Source organism: Balaenoptera ricei, chromosome 4 (assembly GCF_028023285.1).
Source record: "Balaenoptera ricei isolate mBalRic1 chromosome 4, mBalRic1.hap2, whole genome shotgun sequence".
In the NCBI taxonomy this organism is placed as follows: Eukaryota; Metazoa; Chordata; class Mammalia; order Artiodactyla; family Balaenopteridae; genus Balaenoptera; species Balaenoptera ricei.
In genome coordinates, this window is record NC_082642.1 from 24,659,630 (window position 1) to 24,683,051 (window position 23,422).

At 41.8% G+C, this 23,422-nt stretch overlaps 1 protein-coding gene across 4 annotated transcripts in view; it reads right to left on the reverse strand.

Annotated features, from left to right (window-relative positions):
* The window catches only part of TMEM108 (transmembrane protein 108), a 362,221-nt gene extending 339,803 nt beyond the window's left edge, over positions 1-22,418 (reverse strand). For 2 of the 4 annotated variants that reach the window (XM_059921924.1, XM_059921922.1), the window contains exons 1-2: positions 22,069-22,099; positions 15,665-15,779 (exon numbers count right to left, since the gene is read on the reverse strand). The gene's annotated coding sequence lies outside the window, so the exon portion shown is untranslated. Of the gene's footprint in view, positions 1-15,664; positions 15,780-22,068; positions 22,100-22,361 lie in introns of those variants that run through there. The other 2 variants (XM_059921923.1, XM_059921925.1) reach the window with 2 other exon arrangements.
* Positions 22,419-23,422: the final 1,004 nt, after the last annotated feature.

The following is a 23,422-nucleotide window of genomic DNA, read 5'->3' on the forward strand; positions in this document are numbered from 1 at the left end:
GTTCAGAAGAACTTTATCATTATTAATGGCTACCAAGTATTCCATCGTAGACATGTACCATTATTTAGAGACAAGTCTCCTACTAATGGATACTTAGGTTATTTCTAGTTTTTTCTTATCAAACACAAACCTGCCATGGGTATCTCTGTGCGTGCATCTTTCAGTAGCTGTACAATTGCCTTCTCTATACAAATTCTAGAAGTTGAATTGCTCAACCAAAGTGTATGCACATCTTACATAGTTATGTATGCGGCTACACTGCCCTCCAGAAAGGTTATAACAACATAGACCCAACCAACCATAGCCTTCCAGAGGTCTTCACTCTTGCCAACACCATCATGTTGTTGAAACACACTGCCGATGTGTTTCTTCTTGCATGTTAGAGATATTAACAATAAACATGCTCTAAATATTTTTCAGTTAGTCACATCTTTAAATCTTGTGATTTTTGTCATGTGTAAGCTTTTATTATACTATAAAAGAGCAATTTTTAAACAATTTCTGATTTTCATGACACATATGGAAAGATTCTATCACTCCAAACTTTTTAAAATCAGTATTTTCTGCTAGTACCACTATTCTTAACCTTTCTGTGATGAGAACCCTGTTTGAGAATCTTATGAAAACAGACCCACCCAGAAAAAAATGCCCTTAAATGTAAACATTTTGCAGACAATTCCACACAGTTCAAGACTTCATTAACCAGATGTGTGATCTTGCACAAATCATATTTTCTGTATTTCTCTGCAAACTAATACCGAATGATAAAATGTTTCTATCGTAGGACTATCTGTACAGGTCCAATGCAGAGTACCCACTCTATCTATAGGTTAAGAGGGCCCCTTTCTAACATCTTCCTTCCAAGGACTCCATCCCCACTGGCTTGCTCTTCCTCCCATGCATACTACGTGAAAAATTTGTGCGTAGATACATGAGGATTTCTCTTAGTTTTTGCCAGTTGGCATCTCTAGCCAAGCCCTCTTATGTAACAAGGTTTGAAGAGTTAGGAAAAATTGGCAAAAAGATCCCTTTCCAGTCTCTACTCTTGAGGCTCATCTCAGAGAACCCCTGAAGTTTATTCTGAAAATTTGAAATTTTTATTAAAGTTCTTATTTATCATCACTTATCTTTTGGCCACTCTCAATTTCTATAGTTCCTGAGTCCTTAATTTTTACCACCCTGTAGGACAAAATTTAAAATCTCCTAATGAGTTAGGGGAAATTAAATAAGACTTAAAACTTATGAAGAACATAAACTATCACAGGATTGAGAGAAGGTTAATAGAAGGCGAGCCAATAACTACTCCAGAAGGAGGGAAGGTACTAAAGCATTGCACATTGCTTCACAGGTGGCAAGGAAGGAAAAAATATATAAGGTTTTCTCATCAAAATGTAAGCTAGTCATGTAATAGCTAAGAGGTGTGTACACAATGAAATTCAGAAGATCAAAGTACTTTAACAATGAGAGTTTTCACAGCATTCTCACGAAATTCAGGGGAATAAACCCAGGGCAGGGTAGAAATCTGGGTTACAGGCCAAGCTCTGCTACACAGGAGCTACTGACTGGCCTTGGGCAAGTCACTTCCCTTCTCTGGGTTGATAATCCCCAGTTTAAACCTTACATTCTCACAAAAGCCTCCTTGGACCCTAAGACAGCTCCCCGTGGTGGGCTTCTGTAGCTCCCAGTACTTAGAGCTTTCAGACTTAATTATTTGTTCATTGTCTATCTTCTCCATTTGATAGTAAGCTCCACGTCTATATTCACCTCAGATCCCTTGCTCCTTACACAGTGCCTGGTACAAAATAGAGGGAAGGAGGGAGGCATGAATGAAGAAGTAACTGAATCAATAAATTGATCATAAAAAGAGGTAGACCTGATGACCTCTAAGGTGTGTTTAGAAGCTAATGTATTAAAGGCATTTCTTGCTGTTGAACTCTATAAATGCTTGGGTTTAATTAGGTTAAAACACTTATGGATCACCTAATTTGAATGGAGTCTTACGCTTGGTCTATAGGGAGAAAAAGGGTAGCCAAGGATAAATAAGGATTAGGTCTTGTCCCTGCCCTTCAAAGAAATGAGTCTGGCTAGGGAAAAAAAAACTGCATTAAACAACTATGACAAAGGAATAGGACGACTTTAATGAAAGCAAAAGTAACAGAGTAAGTGATATGATTAAGGGAGCTGGGGTGACTCTCAATTATTAAAGTACACTACACAGAGGTGAAAGGACACTCTCTAACCACACAGTCAATTTAAGTGAGACCTGATGAAAAAGAACTCAGGCCCTTCCATCTCCTGGTAGTTAAGGAAGCTCCTTAAGTAAAAAGTGAGCCTCATGTTCCTGAGATTGCAGGCTCTTCACAGGGTTACAAGAGAGGAAAAGGTAAGATTCAGCTCAAGAGATAAAGTCAGATATGGCCAAACCAATCCTACTGCAGACAGCTTTGGAGGCATGCAGAGTTTGACCCACCTGGAAGAATAAATGCTTCTCCAGGGAGAACCAAGCAAGTGGTGGTCATTGAAGAAACAGATAAAAATGGTAATTAAGTGAAGGTAAGAGAATGAGTAAGATAGGCTACAAACTATTAATGCAATGAAACCCCCATATTCTGAGGCCCTGCCACGTGCCTCCTACAGTGTAGGCCATGCAAAGAATGCAAGAGAAGTTCATGGCAGGGTCCACGCCTGTGGAGACTCAGTGTCTAACTGTGGAGACAAATATGTAATTGAGGGGAAAAAATTCCAATAAGTAACAAAGTCTCCTAGCTCCAAAATGTGGCCTTAAACTGTGATGCCCAAAGAAGCAGGTAGGCAGGGAGGTCTGGCGCTGAACTGGGAAATAGGGCTTTGCCCTTGGCACCTCTAGGTCTCTTCTTGTTGGGCCTCTCACCCCTCAGGAGCATCCCTCTCCCATCTTTTTCACCCTGGGAAGAAGGATTGTAGGCACAAGGGATTAGCCACAACATTTAGTGGCCTGCCCAGCAGCAAAACAAAAGAGAGGGAGGGAAACCCAGACAGGCAGGATGTGGCAGAGAGAGCACATCTGAGAGCAGCGATTTGAGGGTCAAGCAGGGTGTGACATGAAGTAAAGTAAGATGCAAGTTCTTTTTCCTTCCTCAGGAACAAACCCACAGAGGGGCTATCAATCGTTCTCAGGTAAGTCTGACCCCATCTTCTCTTCTTCCTAAATTCTGAGGGAACAGGGGAGAGCTTCCGGCAGGAGAAAAGTTCTCAGCCCACAGGGCAGGAAATTGAGAGGGTTATTTAAAATTGAAGAAGGAGTAGGATACCCCACCTAACACAAGTCACAAAGGGGCTACATGTCAGCTGTTGTACCTCTCCTTCCCGTTGCTGTCCTCATCCTGGTGCCCGTAATATAAAAAACGCAAAATCAAGTTTAAAAAATATCCAACTTGATCAGAGGCTGTATATTTCTTGCCTCCTCCAACTATGAATAACTCTGTGAGGAAGGACACATGGCTGAGCTCTGGTGTCTCCCCTTCAAAAGGATTAACAAACAACTTTGTGCAACCCAGTGTCCCAGTTTATTGTTAGCACCCTCCCTTTTTTCCACCCTAAAACACACTCACACACAGGCACTCCCTCCATCAGTGCTCATGGAGAGAAGTGGTTGGGAGCTCCTGTTGCCTGCCTATAAAATCTCTCCATTCAAAGAAGTTACACTAGATAATCTTTCTGATTACTAGCCCAGAAAAACCCCAAACAAACAAAAAACTCTATCATAACTCTTCTCCAAAAAAAAGATCTGTAAAGAACAATTCAGTCGTCCCTAGGTATCTGCTGGGATACCAAAAGTCACAGACCCTCTAGTCCCTTATATAAAATAACAGTGTTTGCATATAACCTACGCACATCCTCTCGTATACTTTAAGTAATCTCTAGATTACCTAATACCTCTGTATTACCTAATACAATGTAAATGCTATGTAAATTGTTGTAAATACAATGTAAATGCTATGTAAATAGTTGTCAGTGTGCAGCAAATTCAAGTTTTGCTTTTTGGAACTTTCTGGATTTTTTTTTTTCCATAGAAAAACCCACACAGTTGTACTTATGCCTCTCATCAATAAACTCAAGCAAATATTTTCTCTCATATGGCTCATGTAGATTAATATCAAAAAAACAAACAACCCAACAGAAAAATGGGCAGAAGATCTAAATAGACATTTCTCCAAAGAAGACAGACAGATGGCCAAAAAGTACATGAAAAGATGCTCAACATTACTAATTATTAGAGCAATGCAAATCAAAACTGCAATGAGGTATCACCTCACACTGGTCAGAATGGCCATCATCAAAATATCTACAAACAATAAATGCTGGAGAGAGTGTGGAGAAAAGGGAACCCTCCTACACTGGCTGGGAATATAAATTGGTACAGCCGCTATGGAGAACAGCATGGAAGTTCCTTAAGAAACTAAAACTAGAGCTAACATATGACCCAGCAATCCCACCCCTGGGCATATATCTGAAGAAAAACATGGTTCAGAAGGATACAGGCACCCCAATGTTCATTGCAGAGCTGTTTACAATAGCCAAGACATGGAAGCAACCTAAATGTCCATCGACAGAGGAATGGATAAAGAAGATGTGGTACATATATACAATGGAATATTACTCAGCCATTAAAAAGAATGAAAAAATGCCATTTGCAGCAACATGGATGGACCTGGAGATTACCATATTAAGTGAAGTCAGTCAGACAGAGAAAGGCAAATATCATATGATATCGCTTATATGCGGGATCTAAAAAAATACCAATGAACTTATTTACAAAACAGAAACAGGCTCACAGATCTCAAAATCAAATTTATGGTCACCAAAGGGGAAACGTGGGAGGAAGTGATAAATTAGGAGATTGGGATTAACATATACACACTACTATATATAAAATAGATAACTAACAAGGACCTGCTGTATAGCACAGGAAACTCTACTCAATATTCTGCAATAACCTATATGGGAAAAGAATCTGAAAAGAATGGATATGTATATGTATAACTGAATCACTCTGTTGTATACCTGAAAGTAACACATTGTTAATCAACTATACTCCAATACAAATTTTTTTAAAAAAAAGCAAAAAAAGAGACAAAATTAATGCAATGAGACCCACACATACATATGAAATTGCAGCCCATGCTAAAAACTTTTAAACTTTAAAAAAAAAAAATCAAACCAGAAAAGCAATATTTAAGTTATTCTCACCTTGAGTAGAAAAAAATTTTAAAGCCTTATTTTGTGCATGATACAATAAGGAAAATGGAGAAAAAAGAGGAAGAAAGAGTGAGAAGGGCCAGAAGGAGTTAGGTTTTAAAAACTACAATTTATAAGCCTAACATATGGCTTAAAATCATTTGAGCAAGAGGTGTAAAACCATAATTTAAATAGAGTGAACAAAAGAAACACAGATATGCTTTCAGCTCTACAGTGAGAAGGGCAGAGCTGCCAGGACAGCAACACCATTGTTTGAGAACAATGGCAGGTTTATTCATGTTAAACGTGCTATAACTGAGAATCAATATGGGGCACAGTCTGCTTAAATGAATTCCAAGGGTTTGTACAAGCAATCCTGTTAATGTCATGTTGCATTTTATTAAATGATGTTTGGAATAAAAAGCCTGTTGGTTGGGCGCTGGAAAAGTTTGTTTTAAAGAGGTATACCTTATGATGACAGCTGTAATCATAGCATTTGATCTTCATGATAAATCTCACTATACATGAGAGGAAACAACTGCGAAGACAATGAATCAGTGCTCAGCGTTGTATGGAGTGACCCTGAAACTGCCTTCAATTTCTGATGTGGGCAGATACACCAGGACATTATGAGGGTCCAGGATAATTTTCACCATCACAGGTGGAAGGAGGACAGTATCTTCTTTTTTTCTCAAAGAACCAATTTCTTTCAATCTTTTTTTTTTCATTTTTATTTATTTATTTTTATTGACATACAGTTGATTTACAGTGTTTCAGGTGTTCAGCAAAATGATTCAGTTATACATACATATATATTATTTTTAGATTCTTCTCCATTATAGCTTATTACAAGATATTGAACATAGTTCCCTGTGCTACACAGTAAATCCTTGTTGTTTATCTATTTTATATATTGTAGTGTGTATGTTAATCCCAATCTCCTAATTTATCCCTCCCTCCTCCCCGTTTTCTCTTTGATAACCATAAGTTTGTTTTCTATGTCTGTGAGTCTATTTCTGTTTTGTAAATTGGTTCATTTGTATCATTTTTTTAGATTCCACATATAAGTGATATCATATGATATTTGTCTTTTCTGACTTACTTCATTCAGTATGACAATCTCTAGGTCCATCCACGTTGCTGCAAATGGCATTATTTCATTCTTTTTCATGGCTGAGTAATATTCCATTGTACATATATACTGCATCTTCTTTATCCATTCATCTGTCGATGGACTTTTAGACTGCTGCCATGCCTTGGCTATTGTAAATAGTGCTGCTATGAACATTGAGGTGCATGTATCTTTCGAATCAGAGTTTTCATCTTTTCTGGATATATGCCCAGGAGTAAGATTGCTGGATCATTTGGTAACTCTATTTTTAGTTTAAGGAACCTCCATGCTGTTTTACATAGTGGCTGCACCAATTTACATTCCCACCAACAGTGTACAAGAGTCCCCTTTCTCCATACCCTAGGAGAGCATATCTTTAGGTACTTACTGATAGAGTTGGGGGGCTGGAGTCTTATCTAAGAAACATGTGGTTAGAGGTGTGGCAGTAGCAGGCAGAGGATGGCTAATCAAGAAATGTGATTCAGATCAGCTGGGCAATTCTGATGTTCAGTAACTTCATCAGCAAGCACACATGATGAGCTTGCACACAGAGCTCTGTGCTGGGCAGGAAGAAAAGAGGACACGGGCGAGGGAGTAACCCAGGTACCATGCTCACAAGCAGCCTATAAGGGCGTTATTATGAATCCCATCCTACAAATAAGAAAATTGAGGCTGAGAGATATTAAATATTTTGCCCAAAGTCACCTTTCTAAAATCTGATAGAGACCAGATGGAAATGCTGATCTGGCTAACAGGATAAAGGTCTTTCAATGCTACCAAACCAAATGGTCACTGAAAAGAAAGGGCATTCTATGCTGAGAGTAGACAATGGGACCAAAGACCAGTCTGAGTAAGGAGCAGTTTGTGCATAGAAAAAGTACAAAGTCAGAAAGTAAGTTGGAGTCAGACTGTGGACTGCCTTTATGTCTAGTTAAGAAGCACACTGTCTTGCAGGCTGCTGGGAATCACAGAACTCTGAAAATCAAAAAAGATGTAAGAAAGGGAGCAAAGAGACCAAAGGATCTACACCAGGTAACAGGGTTAGTGAGAGAAGGGAAAAGATGGAAAGGCATTTAGAGAAACACCAGAAGTAACAAGAAGTTAAAGTCCAGTACCATACTGACACAGGATTTGGGGCTCTCAAAGTAAAAGACACTAATTGGGGGTTACTAATAATGTCCTATTGTTTAATGTTTGGCAAATATTTTACTAATGCCAATAATTAAGAATTTCAGAAGTGATCTAATAAGTGTTCTTTCCAATAGAAAGGGGACAGCTTTTGACAGCTAAGGGAAGCATGCACCTGGTCTGCCTTCTTCCTCATGCAGGAAACTTCTTTTAAGGGGGACATGCTGATAAGAAGTCATGTTTGAAGATATTATTGGGTTGGCCAAAAGGTTCCTTTGGTTTTTAAGTACAAATAAAAGACACATTTTTCATTTTCACCAAGAACTTTATTGAACAACATATTCACCCTTTTGTTCCACTGCCTTCTGCCATTTTTCAGGCAACTTCATAATTCCATCTTCCCAAAACTTTTTATCTTTTTGAGCAAAGAACTGTTCCAGGTGCCTTTTATAGTCTTCCAGGGAATTGAAATTTTTTCCATTAAGAGAATTTTGTAAAGACCAAAGTAAACGGACATCCAAAGGTGCAATGTCTGGTGAATACAGTGGATGAATCAGAACTTCCCAGCCAAGCTATAACAATTTTTGCCTGGTCATTAAAGAAACACACAGTCTTGCGTTATCCTGATGGAAGATTATGTGTTTTCTGTTGACTAAGTCTGGATGCTTTTCGTCGAGTGCTGCTTTCAGTTGGTCTAATTGGGAGCAGTACTTGTTGGAATTAATTGCTTGGTTTTTCTGGAAGAAGCTCATAATAGAGGACTCCCTTCCAATCCCACCATATACACAATATCACCTTCTTTGGATGAAGACGGGCCTTTGGTGTGGTTGGTGGTGGTTCATTTTGCTTGCCCCACCATCTCTTCTGTTCCACATTATTGTACCGTATCCACTTTTTCATTGCCCATCACAATTTGTTTTAAAAACGGGACATTTTTGTTATGTTTAAGTAGAGAATTGCACGTGGAAATACGGTGAAGAAGGTTTTTTTCACTTAACTTATGTGGAACCCAAACATCAAAGCGATGAACATAATAAAGCAAACAAAATAATGATTATCAACGCTTGACTTGGATATTTTGAGTATGTCGGCGATCTCCAGCGTGGTATAACATTGATTGTTCTCAATTAATGTCTCAATTTGATTGCTATCAACTTCAACTGGTCTACCTGACCGTGGAGCATCGTCCAGCGAGAAATCTCCAGCACGAAACTTTGCAAACTACTTTTGACATGTTCAACCAGTCACAGCACCTTCTCCATACACTGCACAAATCCTTTTCTGCATTTCAGTTTTGTTTTTACCTTTCTTGAAATAACAAAGCATAATATGCCGAAAATGTTGCTTTTTTTCTTCCATCTTCAATATTAAAATGGCTACACAAAAATTCAACAATTTTGATTTTTTTTTTAAATGCACACTGATATGACAGCTGTCACAATACAATCTAACAAAATTGTTTCAATGACGTTAAAGACAACTAAATGCTACTAGAGCCATCTTGCAGAAAAAACCAAACGAACCTTTTGGCCAACCCAATACTCTAGCCACAGCTGTGTTTCTTGGAAAGTTGACGGCCAAGATTCAACGATGTGCTCAGGAGGGAAAAGGCCTGAGTAGGATCTATCTATCACCCCTTCCTGTGGCTCATGGGAAGAACAGGACAGTTCACTAAAGCTGGAGGTTTCAGCCCTCCCCTCAAGCATCTGTGTCCTCAGTCCTTGCCTCTCGAGCACATTTATCCCCCAACAACCTCACAAGGAATGGACTACAGCAGGACAAAATCCCAGGATTCAGGATCTGGGGCCTCAGCCATCTTTCAGAATCTCTTTACACCCTAGAGAGAGCAGATGCCTTTACTGTTGCTACAGAATCTTCATGCAGGGGCTGCAAATTAATTCCTGATTCTATGAGAAAAAACATAATTTTGTTTTATTTTTGTAAAAAATAAATTAGATATGCACAAATTTGACTTACAGTATAAACTAAAGATAAAGTAAGATTAGCACTTGTTTAAAATAAAAATTGAAGATTTTAATCTGGAAATATGTGGTTATCTGTATACAAATCTTCCTGCTCAGAAGAAACACGAATATATACGTTAAAACTAATTCGATACAATGCTCTATTTTTCCCTTCTCATTAAAAAAATTCAATAGAGGGGATAGGGATCTTCACAGAGTAAGAAGAGAAACTGAAGCAAAAGATTCATCTCTGCTCCTTTCCCCTTAGTAGGCAGCAGCTGGGTGAGAAAGCTGATCCTTCAATAACAGAGTACATTCTTTCCTCAACCAGCAGTTGTAGAAGCCCCACTGCACTTCTCTTCTGCCTCTTTCAAAAGAAGCTGCATCCAAGGAAATACTGACTCTCTGTATGTGGCACCACCGTGCTGCAGCTACTTGAGAAGAGTAAGAGCCTTCAGTAGATTCAGTGAGCCAAAGTGCTCACTGTTCGTGCTACCACAGGGCACACCCTTCACAGCTGTGCAGGCCCATGGAGCTGGAACCATCATTCTTATCCTGTCACAGAATCATAAATAGGGACAGAGCCTTCTGCAATATGAGAATGCACTCCCTTGTAAAGTCATATTCAATCACTGGTTCAAATGAAACTAACTCTCCAAGATTAGGGGTAAATGAACAAAACACACTACAACACAAAACATTTTAAAGTCTGCTTTGTAAGGCGGTAATCCCCAAAATGACAATATCTATATGGAATTTATCTTTGGAGTAATAAGCCAAGTTATTTTCCTTTGTCAGAACTGGAATCTTACAAACCCAGCTACTGAACAACACTTGTCAGAGATGTCAAAACGTCTTTCAACATTTAGACAGCCACCCAGCCATTATTCCTGTGGGATACATGGGTGGTTGAGAGAATCACATTTGACAGATGCAAAAAATAAGATACCCATATGGAAAATACAACTCCTCATTTCCCAACCATCTAGCCCAGCAATTTCCCTACCATTCTGCACAGGGATGCAGCCAGTCGCCTCAAAAAAAAAAAAAAAAAAAAAGGATACAGGCTTTTTCACAATTGCTACTCAATGTGTAGGCTTTGAAAGTAATCTTCCAATTCTTTATTATACACATGACCCACAAACACTGTTTATATTGATTCCAAGAATTAAGAATTCAGGGTCCTTACACCAGAGAGGTCTCATGTTCTATCAGTCTACCCCACCATTGCTTCCTTCCAGAGAAACCACAGTCCTTGTTGAGGCAAGAAGACCTAGGCCACAGCTGTGTGGAACAAGAGAGTACCCCTAAGACTGCCTGGTAGAAGAGCTTTGACCAGACGGATGGTAGTTACTACAGAATTATCATATTCCTTTCCTTCTTGGTCCGTACACAGACCATCAGTTAGGTTGTGGCGACAGGAAGACCTGAGCAGAGAAGCCAAAATGGAAATGCTGAGCCATGTTAATGGTCAAGAAGTAGAATGTGGACTGATCAAGTACTGTTAGTGCAGATACATGCTGGAGTTGCAACAGATCAGGGGACAATCTTCCTGGTCCTGAGTTAGGTCCTGTCTCCATGAGGTCTGGCCAGACTACAGCTCTTTCTCATCCTGAAAGGCCTCTGGGATTCCTCCCAACTTGCCACATGTCTGACATTTGTTTTATTTTCTCATGCATCCTTACTTAAGCCTTCCATTTCTTAAGGTAACTTGAATGAGTTTCTGTTCTCATAATCAAAGACATTTATAGGGGCCCCACAGCAAGATGTCTGAAAGTGTTCCTTTTCTCTTTACTAACTATAAAACAATCTCAGATCTCCCATCTGACAGTCTACACATAACCTCACAAATTTAGGGCTACTTTGCCAGTTTTTGTAATCACAGAGAAAGAAAAGAAATGGCTGGCAAAGCCCCTTTCCCCTGGACTGTCTTTAAATTGCCCTTGCTGCATTTTTTTCTCCCAGTCGATCCCTGCCACATGTAGACCACCATTTACTTTCAGTAGATCTAGAAGGTTCAGCCACAGTTAAGTCAAGAATAAAAACCCAGCATCCTATGGGAGCCTTAGTAGTCTCTCCACCCTCTGTGGCACTGACAGAATCCCCCCTGTGACTTCTTGGTTGATTTCAAGGTTCAGGGACCAAGTTTTCCACTGGCAAAACCTGATTCTTCTGGTCCCTAAAAAATAAGATTGGCTCCCAAAGCAGTTCCAGCACTGGGAAAAGGTCAGGTCATATCAGAAATTAATTAGCCAGCCCCTCGGAGCACTGCACCTTCTGCAACTCTAATTGCTCCTCCCTCCTAACAAAACACCCCACTCAACTCTCTAGCAACCAGTGATTCTCAATCACAGACAGTATTTGGAAATGTGAGGGGCCATGCTGGTTGACTCAATGACTTGGTTAGAGTAATACAGGTATTTAGTAACCAGGGATGCTAAATGTCCTATAATGGACAGCAAAGTTCCACATGATGATGAATCATTGTATCAAAATGTTAACAGCACCTCCCTTGAGAAACACTGAGCCCCCTCCAACATTCCCAGCAGACCAAAGCAGGACAGAAAGGCAAAATGAAGAGAGGAGGGCAGTAAGACGACCAGCACTGCACCATCAGAAGTGAAGCAGTCGAGTGAAGACTGTCCGGGGATCACCTCGCCCTGGCTACCTCCTTCCCCTCGCCTCCAGGAACACTACTCACAGCACACAAACTCCTTGTTCTCTCCTGCTACCACGCAAAACAGTCTTGGGCTCAGATTTAAATTACATCTTTTAAAATGTGTGTCTTTATTTCCACATCTTTTCCTTTGTTCTAATTATGGTAGTTTCTAAGCAACTAATGTTGGTGCTACTAATAGATAATATCACCTGAAAATTCTTCCATGTTGCTAAAGGGCTTAATTACTAAATTTGTACTATAATATGTCTGTTGGAAAATCTAGAGACTAATTCTTTAGGGGATAACTCCTCAGAGATTAAACTTGAGAGATTAAACTTGTGAATTAATACCTTCTTATGAAACACTTTTTTGAGCCACACTGGGGCTTGGAAGAAGGGAAGGTGAAAACTCTCTCGCCACTTCTCCCAGACTCTTCGTTATGCTCTAGGCAGTATCAAAAGAGACATCCTGCACAAACTAGCTTCACCACCAAGGGTCAGGGCATGGAGAGACCAGATGGAAAGAGACAGCTCAGCAGCCTTGGATTAAAGCACAAATATTTTTGAGGCAGTGCGCTCAGTTATGTCAGAGAGACAGGCCCATGGCACTTTCTGTAACAGACAGATGCTGCAGCAAGGTAAAAAGTTCAGCAAGAGCCACTCACAGATTGAAAAGTGCCCAAGAATGGAGAAGTCCAAAATGCAATCCTGTTTTAAATGAGGTGAGGTCTTGTTATAACAAGCGCACTTGCTGTCACTACAAGTGTGCATTTCTGACAAATAGGGTCCTTCCAGACTGAAGCAGTGCTATCCAACAGAATTCCCTCTGATGATGGCAATGCTCTCTGTCCGCACTGTGCCTGTGTCAATATGGTAGCGTTTGTTGTAAGTTTTGTGAGTGTACCTAATAATTGCAGGGACCAGAAACACAGCAAGGCTGAACACAAATCTGCCAGGAGAGTTTACATCTAATCCCTGCACTTGCCCTTCCTTAGAGTTAAACTGAGGCTTTCTAGTAAAATAACGTGATTGCTTCAGGCCTAAGTCAGGGTGATGGCCTTTTTCACCATTCCAACACAGAGTTCTAGAAGATTATCAGAACACCTGTGATATTAAAACATTTTATGTATCATTCAAAGAGCATGAGTTGAAGATAAACCCTTTTCCATAATTCCAAAGGGGAGAAGAAACAGAAATGTAAAAGTGCTAGAATAAAAACAGATTTCTCCAAACATTCTCTGGTCTTTGTTGTATTACCTGCAAAATCTGTTCTAGGATCAGTAGTCATTTGGGAGGATATTTTTCTTTGGGGGGGTTACTTCTTTATGTCCTTTGATCTGATTATACATGAGTCACTTTAGCATTAAGAGATTACCACAACCCCCCCAACCCCTGGTCAAAAGCAATTTCCTTGACTGCTCTTCTAAACAGCCTCCTTCTCCCTCCTCCACTCTCCCATTTTTTAACTTTCCAAAAAAAAAGCCTTTATCCACGAGTATATTGTTGAAATGAGCTGAATATGAAGCTCTCAAGTAAAATCAGAATCCAGTACTGTTCATCATTTCCCACACCACTAACCCTTCACCCTTCAAACTCTCCTGCTCCTCAGCTACTGCCTTCACAAGGATTAAGAGTGATCCTGGAGTCCTGGAAATTTGGGGAGACAGATATTTCTTAGCATTTATAGAGCTCCCAAGTAATCACACAGCACTATGTACATCCCTTCTTTAGGGTGCTGAGTTATAAATGCTGTGTCCATTTTACAGGTAGGGAAACTGGAGCAAAATGAGGCTAAATGATTAAAATACAGTCCCAGAGAAACTCAGAGCAAGATTAAGTCACTGTACACCTCCAGCAGTGGTTCTCAACCAGGGGCAGTTTCCCCCCCCAGGGGACATTTGGCAGTGTCTGGAGACATTTTTGATTGTCACGATTGCGGTGGGATGGAGTGGGGGAACTACCGGCCTCTAGTGGGTAGAGGCCAAGGATGCTGCTGAACATGCTACAATGCACAGGACAGCCCACAACAAAGAATCGCCAGGCTCAGCATGTCAGTGGTGCCGAGGACGAGAACCCCTGATCCTCTGGCATCTCCAGCACTACTTTCTTTGGCCCCTAGTCAATAAAGAATGGCTCCCTCTGTAATTTGATCCTCGTACAATATTTACACAAGAAACATGCCAGTTCAGTGTTATTTCTGGCATGCTATACTTTTTAGTTACTTTTAAAATGGAAAATATATGGGAGCCACAGAGGAAAATGAGGAAAGCTGGCAAAGTGTGGCTCCTTTCCTCTAATGAGAAAGCTTAGCCAATACCAGGTCCTTTCCTTAGCGACCCCCAGGCACTGAGCTGGGGTCTGTGTCTGGCTACTCACTTGGACTCTTCAGTTGTTGATGTGCTTTGCAGCTGCCTTTTCTCTGCTTTGCTTATCTCTAAGCATGCACATCACTCCAGAGCAGTAATGATGTATGCTTATGGGAATCTCCAGAGGTCTACAGCCCCTAATTGTCTATTTTGTTCAGTAAATTGTACTCATTACTGAGCCATGTGAGGCACAGAAGGACATCAGCCTTTCTGGGTGCCCTCTGTCTGAGCCTGGGTAATGGGACGTTATCAGCAAGGGTTCCACAGTATTGAAATAAGATGCTTAAAAACAACCCTCCATCCAGTTTTTCAGCTGATTACTTTTATTTTTTTTATATAACTTCCTGTCCCCCTCTTTCCTAACCATCCTTAGCTCTGTTTAGATTTGTATTAACTATAATTTTCTCTTCAGTGAGTCTGATTTTAGTTTAAGCTCTAGAAGCCAGAGAGTTCAGAAAGGACTGGATGTCCTTTCCACCCCTCCCTCCCAGACTTCCACTGGTCTCTGAGAAGGGCACACCAAACAGTGAACTTCTTCTCCTTTTGGTCTCAAAAATCTTCAGGACAAATGAAAATCCAAAGCCAGCTTTGGTTATAATGCTCCCAGTGCCTACATCCGTTGCACTAGGGACTGCAAACAGATGAGGAGGGAATGGACATGTGACTTCCAGTGACACTGGATAAAATAAAATGGAATGGGCAAAACCACGTGCTTTGCTACTGCTATTATCCACCAAACTGGGAATCATCAACTCTCTGGTAAGCTGTTTCCGCCTCCCATCCCCAAAAGAAAAGTGATTAATGCAGGAAAAGTTAAGCAAAGTAATCCACGGAGGGGGAGTATGCTGAGAGAGGGGAATTTGAGCCAGCAGAGCTAACAATATGATACGGCTACAGGAAAGCGGCACTCAGGCCTAGTTCCCTCCTCTACAGTGTATCTCAGGAAGGCCCGGCAACACCCTCACCACCCACGTAAATCATATCCCACACAAACTCACTAAAACTTCTTGTGCTGAGATATTCCCATGCAGAGATTCCATCCCATCACCCTGACAATGGTTTTAGCTTTGTAAGTGCTGATCTTAATGGTGTTTATGAGCTGAATCACTAAAGGCTTTGGGAACCTTTCACAAACAGGGCACCCCATTGCGCTGACTCCAAGAGGCTGTTAAGACAAGGGTAAAACCAGAGCAACAATGGCAACAATGCTTTTGACTTACCCTGGAGTAGAGGGTGTGAGAACCTTCAAACGCACTTACATCCTTGCGACCCATCAGCTCTGCTGCCTTTCACCACTCACTTCTGCATGGTGGACCACAACCGATCAATTACCAACTACCAAAGACGAAAAATGAATGAATGCGTTAGGCCAGAAGATCCGTAACTTCAAGTCCCAAGCTACTGCTCAAGTGAATTTGCTAGTGTAGGCTAAGTACTTACTTAACACATAGACCCAAACACATATACTAGCTCTAGTTCAGTAAAAGTCTGTTTCTGGTCCTTGTATACATACTGGACAAGTGAACAGTGGAGGGGCCCTCCTTGATCAGTGATCCAGGCACCCAGGCTGACAAAAGTCCTGCCATCCTTAGACACAGCTTCCAAGATCCCCCAGGGGTCCTTTCCAGTCCAGCCTACGAGGAGTGTAAAACAACATGGAGGAACTCACATGGGTGTTCTCTTTTTGTGTTTTCTTCCTAAAAGTGGACCACAACCCTCTTCTGCTTCCACTCAGTTACACAGCCACACCTAAGCCCATGGGTTGCTGGGTAGCTAGTAATCAGTCTCATACAAGCCTGACTCCAGCCCAACAAAGAAGACAATGTTAGTTTTAGAGTATGGAGTTCTGGGTGAGACACTAGCACAGTGAACTTGACTTAGTTACTTAACAACTCTGAGATCTGGTTTCCTCATCTGTGAAATACCCTGCTTCCTTCATTGACTGGTGTGTCAACGTGAGATTCAAAATGAGACAAAACAGCACTTCTGAGACTTTAAAGTACATGCATGGCACCTGGGCATCTTGATAAAATGCAGATTGCAAACTCCCAGATGACACCAATGCTGCTGTTCTCTGACCACACTTTAAGTAGAAAAGAGATTTTTAAAATTAGAGAATATTTTTGTATACCACAAAGTGATTTGCAGATATAAAGAATTATTATATTGGCACCGACTTTGATTATACATGAATTCCCAACTAGCCAGCATTTTCAGGATATGTTTAGCCTGGGTACCAGGTAAAATTTCATAGAGTCACAGGATTTTGGAACTGGAAAGGATTTAAGTGGTCACTGCTCTCCCCTCTTATATTCCAGACAAGGAAACAAACTCAGAGAAGTCAACGATGTCCCCGAACTCTCAGAACAACTTAGTGTGCTGGAATTAGAATCCAGAAATTTGACTATTTCTTCTCTTATTACATATATTCAATTCTTCTTTTCCTTCTGAAGAAGAAAAGGTAGTTTTATTCTTCTGCTAAAGCGAGAATAAATGCTACCCTGGCCCAAATCTAAAAAGGTACCAGAAGGTAGCATTCACCAGCATGGGTCACCATCGTACCAAATGTAAGTGAGGGGGTTACAGGACAGACATTGAGATTTTCAAGCAGACGTTCTTCAGAACATAGTGATTTCCATCAAAGTTATATCTCATGTGTCCAAAATGTGACTTGAACACAAATTAACTTCTGTATACCTTCTGGCAAAAACAAGAATTTTTAGTTTCCATATATACACACTGAGTCACTCCTATTAGGGGACAATTAGAAAAAGAGAATTTGAGATTGCAAATAAAAAAGGGAAAGGAAATAATTAGCTGAGGAGGAGCAGTGGTTTCTGTAGTCAACCCTGGAGACAAATAAAGGAACCTCAAGATTTTTTATCCCCGACACCTAAATTATTTTCCATCTCTGAGATCATGGTGAGTCCTAGGAGTTAACAGCAGAAAGTAAAACATAGGGCCTCAGCAGTGAGAGACAGGAGTCCAAACTCCAAGTCCCAAATCAGAAAGGCATTGACTTACCTGGAAATCAAATCAGATTGAGGAAGAAGGAAGCCTCTTAGTATGCATGTCTCCGATAAAGCCATATAAATTTGCAAGTGTTTTGGTGAAATTAGGAGGGCGTACTTACTGAGCAAGGAATGATAAATGGAAATCCATACTTGCATATCCATCATTAAGATGGGTAAAATGTTATTATCAGCATCTTCATTTAGTGAGTAATTTCAAGCATTCTAATAAAGGTAAAATGTTCTAAGAACTTCTATAGGTTTACTTCTGTACTCCACCCCCAACTCTCTTCCACCATAGTGTCTCTAGCACCTCAAAAATTCTCACATCCTGGCCATTTCCCAGAACCTATTCTAGACCCTAGAATTTTTACCCTACTTTTGTGCCATGGACCCTCCCCTCCTTTTGGCAATCTATTGAAGCCTAAGGAGCTCCTTCTTAGAATAATCTGTTAAATGCATAGAGAAAATATATAAGATTACAAAGGAAGCCAATTATATGGAAATACTCTTCTATCCACATAGCCCTCAAGAGCCCATGGACCCAATTTAAAAACATCTGATTGGGGAATGACTCTTCTAGGATGATGAAAGCTTTTTCTTACAGGAAAGGTTATGCAGAAAAGTTTTAAAAATACAAGGATGTATAGTAACAATGCTGCTCAAGAACAGTCAGAGAAGAAAAGAATGAGGTGCAAAAAGAAGCCTGACCTTGAATTTCTGCCCAAACACAACACTAGTCATGCTGTGGCTTTAAAACCTACATTAAGGAATTACTCAGAATTTTTTTGGCTCCAGCCCTGTAGACACAGCATCTTCTGTGTACTGATGGCAGGTGAAGAAACACAGCACTGGAGAAGGCAAGACTGACATAAGCCCAAGCTTGGGTCCTAGTTCTCTAACTAGCTCTGTTAGCTTGGTCAAGTCACTCAGCTCTGAGGTGAAACTCCTTGCCTGTAAAATGAGAAGGTTGAGCTAAACCATCCCTAGGTTTCTAACAACTCTGAATTATTAGGATTCTAAGACAATGCACAATCATTTCTCTGAGAAGAAATATTAGTGAGATTTCTTTTTGCCCTAGGTTCACTGCATGAAAATACCTTCTAGATGAGAATTTTTCAGAGGTTTCAGAAATACCTTATAAGACTCACCTGGCCATAGAATTTTAGACTTAGAAGGGATTTTAAGAGACATGCACCACATCTCACCAATCCCAGTGACCAGGTGAGAAAACTGAGGTTCTGAAGGGCAAAGAAATGTATTTGAGGTCACATGATGAGGCAGTGTTAGTGGACTGTTCTGACTACTGCCATCTAGCATCAGCAGGATTTTAGGATTTGGCACTGGTAGTAGAACCTAGCTCATGAGTTCACTTGAAGAGAGACAGAAATAAACTTCAAATAAGCTGAGCCATAGAATGGGGATGGCACGAGGAAGCAGGTGACTGGGGTAATGACTCCCAGCAGCAGTGTTCTATGCCTCCAGTAGGGTCAAAGCTCGTATGCACAGCAACCTCACTAGCAACAGTACTACCTCCCTCAAATATCATGGCTACAAAATCCATCTCAAAGAACAGTCAATTACAAAAAATGAAAAACAACAACAAAAACAAAAAAGGTATTTCAAAACAGGGGAATAGATGAACGAACCCTGGCTAAAAAGGTCAATGAAACCAGAGTTCAAGATTTGAATTGTTAATACAATCTTAATATCTTAAAATACTTGTTAGGAATTTTTAAGTTTTAGGATTCAAAATAACTTTGACCTACCTTTGTGGACAGCGCTGAAGTATAGTAGCTACGAGCATTATTTTAACTAATACCCTCACCACTATCTTCAGAGCATGTAATTATTGGATACTGATCAGGTTTAAAAGTTAGACATGTATTTCCATAGTCCCGTCCACGTGTAGAGACTAGTTTTATAAGCAAAGAAGTAGAAACTATGAAGTTGTTGGGAATTTTGATTGAATCATGATTTCAACCTCATTTTCAATTAGCCAACATGTATGCCAAGTACTTTCAAAACCTGTGCTATGAGGCTTAATTGTCAGTTTACCCTCTCCACCTCCCACACACAACCAGCAGAGTAATGGCACCATTCCCACCCACAATCACCATCCCTACCTTAGAGCAACATTTCTGGCTTTCAGAACTTTTTTTTTTTTTTAGATTTTCTTTGAGAACCGATACAGCCTTTCAAAATCTATACTAGAGGCTACACACTGCTGGTTTGCCACCTCTATATTTCATCTCTTCCAGGAATTCCCAGAGACAGCAGTGCCATCTACTGGTAGGGAGGGCACAACTTGTTTTCTGGAAGCCAGTGGGTGACATGTCAAGGATCTGAAAGAATGGCAGCCTAGATTTGTGTCTTTGTGAGCCTTTCTTTTCTAGAGCACATTACAAGCATAACTGATGCTTACAATCTGACACACAGAACTCCACAGGAGCCCCCATCGTGAAGGGCAGGTCTTCTGTAAGCCACAAAAAGCCCAGCCAGTCTAGCCAATAGTGAGGCGGCTCTGCCTAGAAATGCCTCCTCAAGGCTCCTCAAGGCTGAGCCTTGCTGAATTAAACACTTCCTAGCTCTCCTTTACCCCCATGCTTCTGTATCAGATGATCTCACCCGTGCCCCCACCTGTGGCAATGTTATCCCGCTCTATCTTACAGCAAGCGTCCCAGGGAAGGTGCTCAGACCCCTCTCAACGTGAAGGCTCTTAGATTTACACAATGTGACACAGATCCTGCTCAAAGGACGCTACTGCTTAGGCATGCAGGTCAGACTCTTAATCTCTCTCATTCACTCTCCATCCCCCCTGTCCCTGACCCAGGGGACAGAAACAACAGAAAAGAAATGATTTTGTTGTTGCTTTGAAAGCTACACTAGTGGGCTTTTATTGACTCAGAGAATAAACCTTGTCCTGTAGGTCACCGAGGTACGTTGCTTCCCTCAAGATGAACTAAGCCTGCCAATCTTTCTGTGTTCCCTTGTGTAACCTAATAAGTGTTTCTCAACCTTTCCAAAACCCCTGCCTCCCTTCCACAGGCTAAAGATAAACACTGCATGCCCTTTGTGTATTTATATAATAAAAGTGACATTTTTCTCTCTAAACATAAGCATATACCTTTTCAAACTACACCACCTACCCCAGCCTCAGAATTCCTTCCTCTCCCCACTGCATACCAGCTAAAAACAAATCACTGACAAATTTTAAAATTATTCTTACTATTCCAAGCTGTCAGGTGACAATCTATATTTTACTTTACGAGAGTCATTTGTTATATTCCCAACAAGCTTTGCAGCACCTTCTCTTTTACTTTTGCTCACCCCAGAGAACCACCAAAAGTTGATTTGTTACAGTTGATGTTAATTCTGATTCCCCCTAACAAATTTAAGTGTTCCCTCTTCAATTAGTTTGAACTTGCCAAGTAAATTGATTTCTTAGCAAGTGTAGGCATTTCACAGGCATGGAGTGTGTCTTAGATGCTTGAAAAAAATCACATTGTTTCCTAAAAAAAACACAAAACTTTGTATGGGGAAGGTAAGAGTAATAAAAAGCCTTTGAAGGGGTATCTACCAGGAACCGGAGAGATTCTTGTCCATTTCCTACCAGAATAAGCTCTAAATGAATTACAGTGAAACTCCAGTATACAGTAAAATCTTCCTAATAACAGTTAGTTGAACCACTTCTTACCAAGCAGACTACCAGGTACATCTAACAGATTAACCAGTGGAAAACCGAAGGGACTTTCTATACTTCTTTATAAGATGTACAGTGTGCCCTTGCTATTGCAGGTCTGGGAAAATGCAGAAGGAAAGAGGCAGGGGATGCCTCCCTTTTTAAAGTATGACTTAAAGGAGACATTCCCCCCCACCCCCATGCACAAGCAGGTTTGGCATCCAATTGTCTTCTTTAAACACGCACTTTTCAAAGAATTAAGGAGATCTAAATGGGTGTAATTTAGACCCTTCTCCCTACAGCCCATTAACATGCTGGAAATAAGTCATTACTTGCTTCGACAGCCCAGAAAAACCTCAGTTTACAGAGATAACCAGTTTACAGTGATAAACGCCCTTCCCTCCCCTCCCCACCCCACCCCACCCCCCCGCCCCTCAGAAAAAGGTTTTCTTGAAAGAGAATATCAGTGTGATGGTCTGGTCTGCAGTTCACTGCAGGCATCTCCCTCCTCACAATTACCAGTCATCAGTTTCGCTGTAATTTCTTATGGTAGCCTCTCATTTAGACCTGCTCCGCCAGTGCCCAGCTGCTTTTAAAATCATCATTTTCCGTCTCCTTACGGATCTCTGTATTCCCTCGGCAGGCTGAAAGCGCTCAATTTCGGTGCAGCTCCGGGACTGAGAGCTGGCGGGCAGGTCCGGAGAAGCCTTGCACCGGTGCACCTGGGCTGGCCCACCGGTCCTTGCCCCCACCCCAGCCCGCACGGCTGCGCCAAGAATTCGGCTTTGCTCGCCGCCGCCGGATTACTTCGAGTCCCGCGGCTTGCCCAAAGTGACACCACATTTTTTTCTTCGTTTTCACATGTCACAGGTCCCACTGCATTAAAGCCATCTTCTCCCCGGCCCCCGCCCCACCACCTTTCACCCTTTACCTCGGGAGGGGGTCGATACCAGAATCCCCCCGGGCGGGAAACAAAGGCTGAGGCGAGGCTGCCAGGTGGGCAACTCCCCTCAGGCGGACCCGTCACCGCGGTGAGGAGGATGGGGAGATGCATTAGAGGGCAGAAAAAGGGAAACCGAGGCACCGAGGGTGATGGCTGAGCCCGGGTCTGCATCCTCTCCCAAGCGAGGCTCCTCGGGCGGGCGAACCCCAGACCTCCCGCCGCCCCGCTCGCCCGCACCCGGCAGCGGAAGGACAGGGAGGCCGCCCCGCGGCGGTTCTTACCTCGGGAGAAGCGCTCCGACTCCCTCCGACGGCTCGGGGAAAAAAAAAAAAAACCCCGCCGCTTGCGCACGCGTACTTGCGTTCTCTCGCCTTCGCGCCCCCGCGCGCGCCTCTCCGACCCGGCTTTGGCCCGCCCCGGCCCTGTCCGTCAGCGTCCGCGAGAGCCAATCCAGTAGCACGGGAGGACAAGCCCCGGTCACGTGGTAGTGCCAGCCAATCACCAAATTGCCCTCGGCAGCACCCTCTCCGATGTCTCTGGGGGTTCGGTTGCTACCGAGTGGAGCGGGTGCGAGGTGTGCACAAAGGGCTGAGTGTCTGTTTGGGGGTTGATTGGCGCTAGATTGATCAATTACTAGATCAATCGATATCTCAAATTCTAAATATGAATAAGAATGACCTGGGCATCTTGTTAAAAGGTGGATTCTGATCCACTAAGTCTGAGATGGGGGCTTGAGACTCTGCCTTTCTAACAAGCTCTAGGCGGTGATGGTGATGTTCCTGTTCTGAGGACCACGCTTTGGGTAGCAATATTTTGAGGACACTTGTCAGAAAATGATAGTTGTAACCCCCGCTCCATGTTATCTAAAAGTTTCAAGACCTTTTACTTCCTCAAGTGATGGAAAGCATTCCAGGGACTGACTAAACAAGGGGTGTTCTGGTGACGCTCGTAGTTTGGGCACAGGCTGAGGGAAGGTATGTTTAATTTCAACATCACCCATCCTTGGCCCATGGGACACAAACCTGTGCCGATTTGGTGGACGCTCCTTATTGAGAACTAGGTCATCTTAAAGTATTGGGCATGTGTGTCACTGTGCTGTACTCTTGGCCAGAGAAGCAACATGAGTGGTTTCTGCTTTCTGGAAACTTGCAGTCTGTCACAGAACTACACAGGCAAACTCAGGAAAAAACATATAGGAATAACATGTAGGGAGCTAATTGTTGCAGCATCTTGGACAATTCAGGCCAGAACTATCCAAAATAAGCCAGAGAGGTTGTCATATCCTATCTTAGGGATCTTTGAAATTGTCGAGATAGCCTTCTGTCAGTAATTCCGGAGTCTG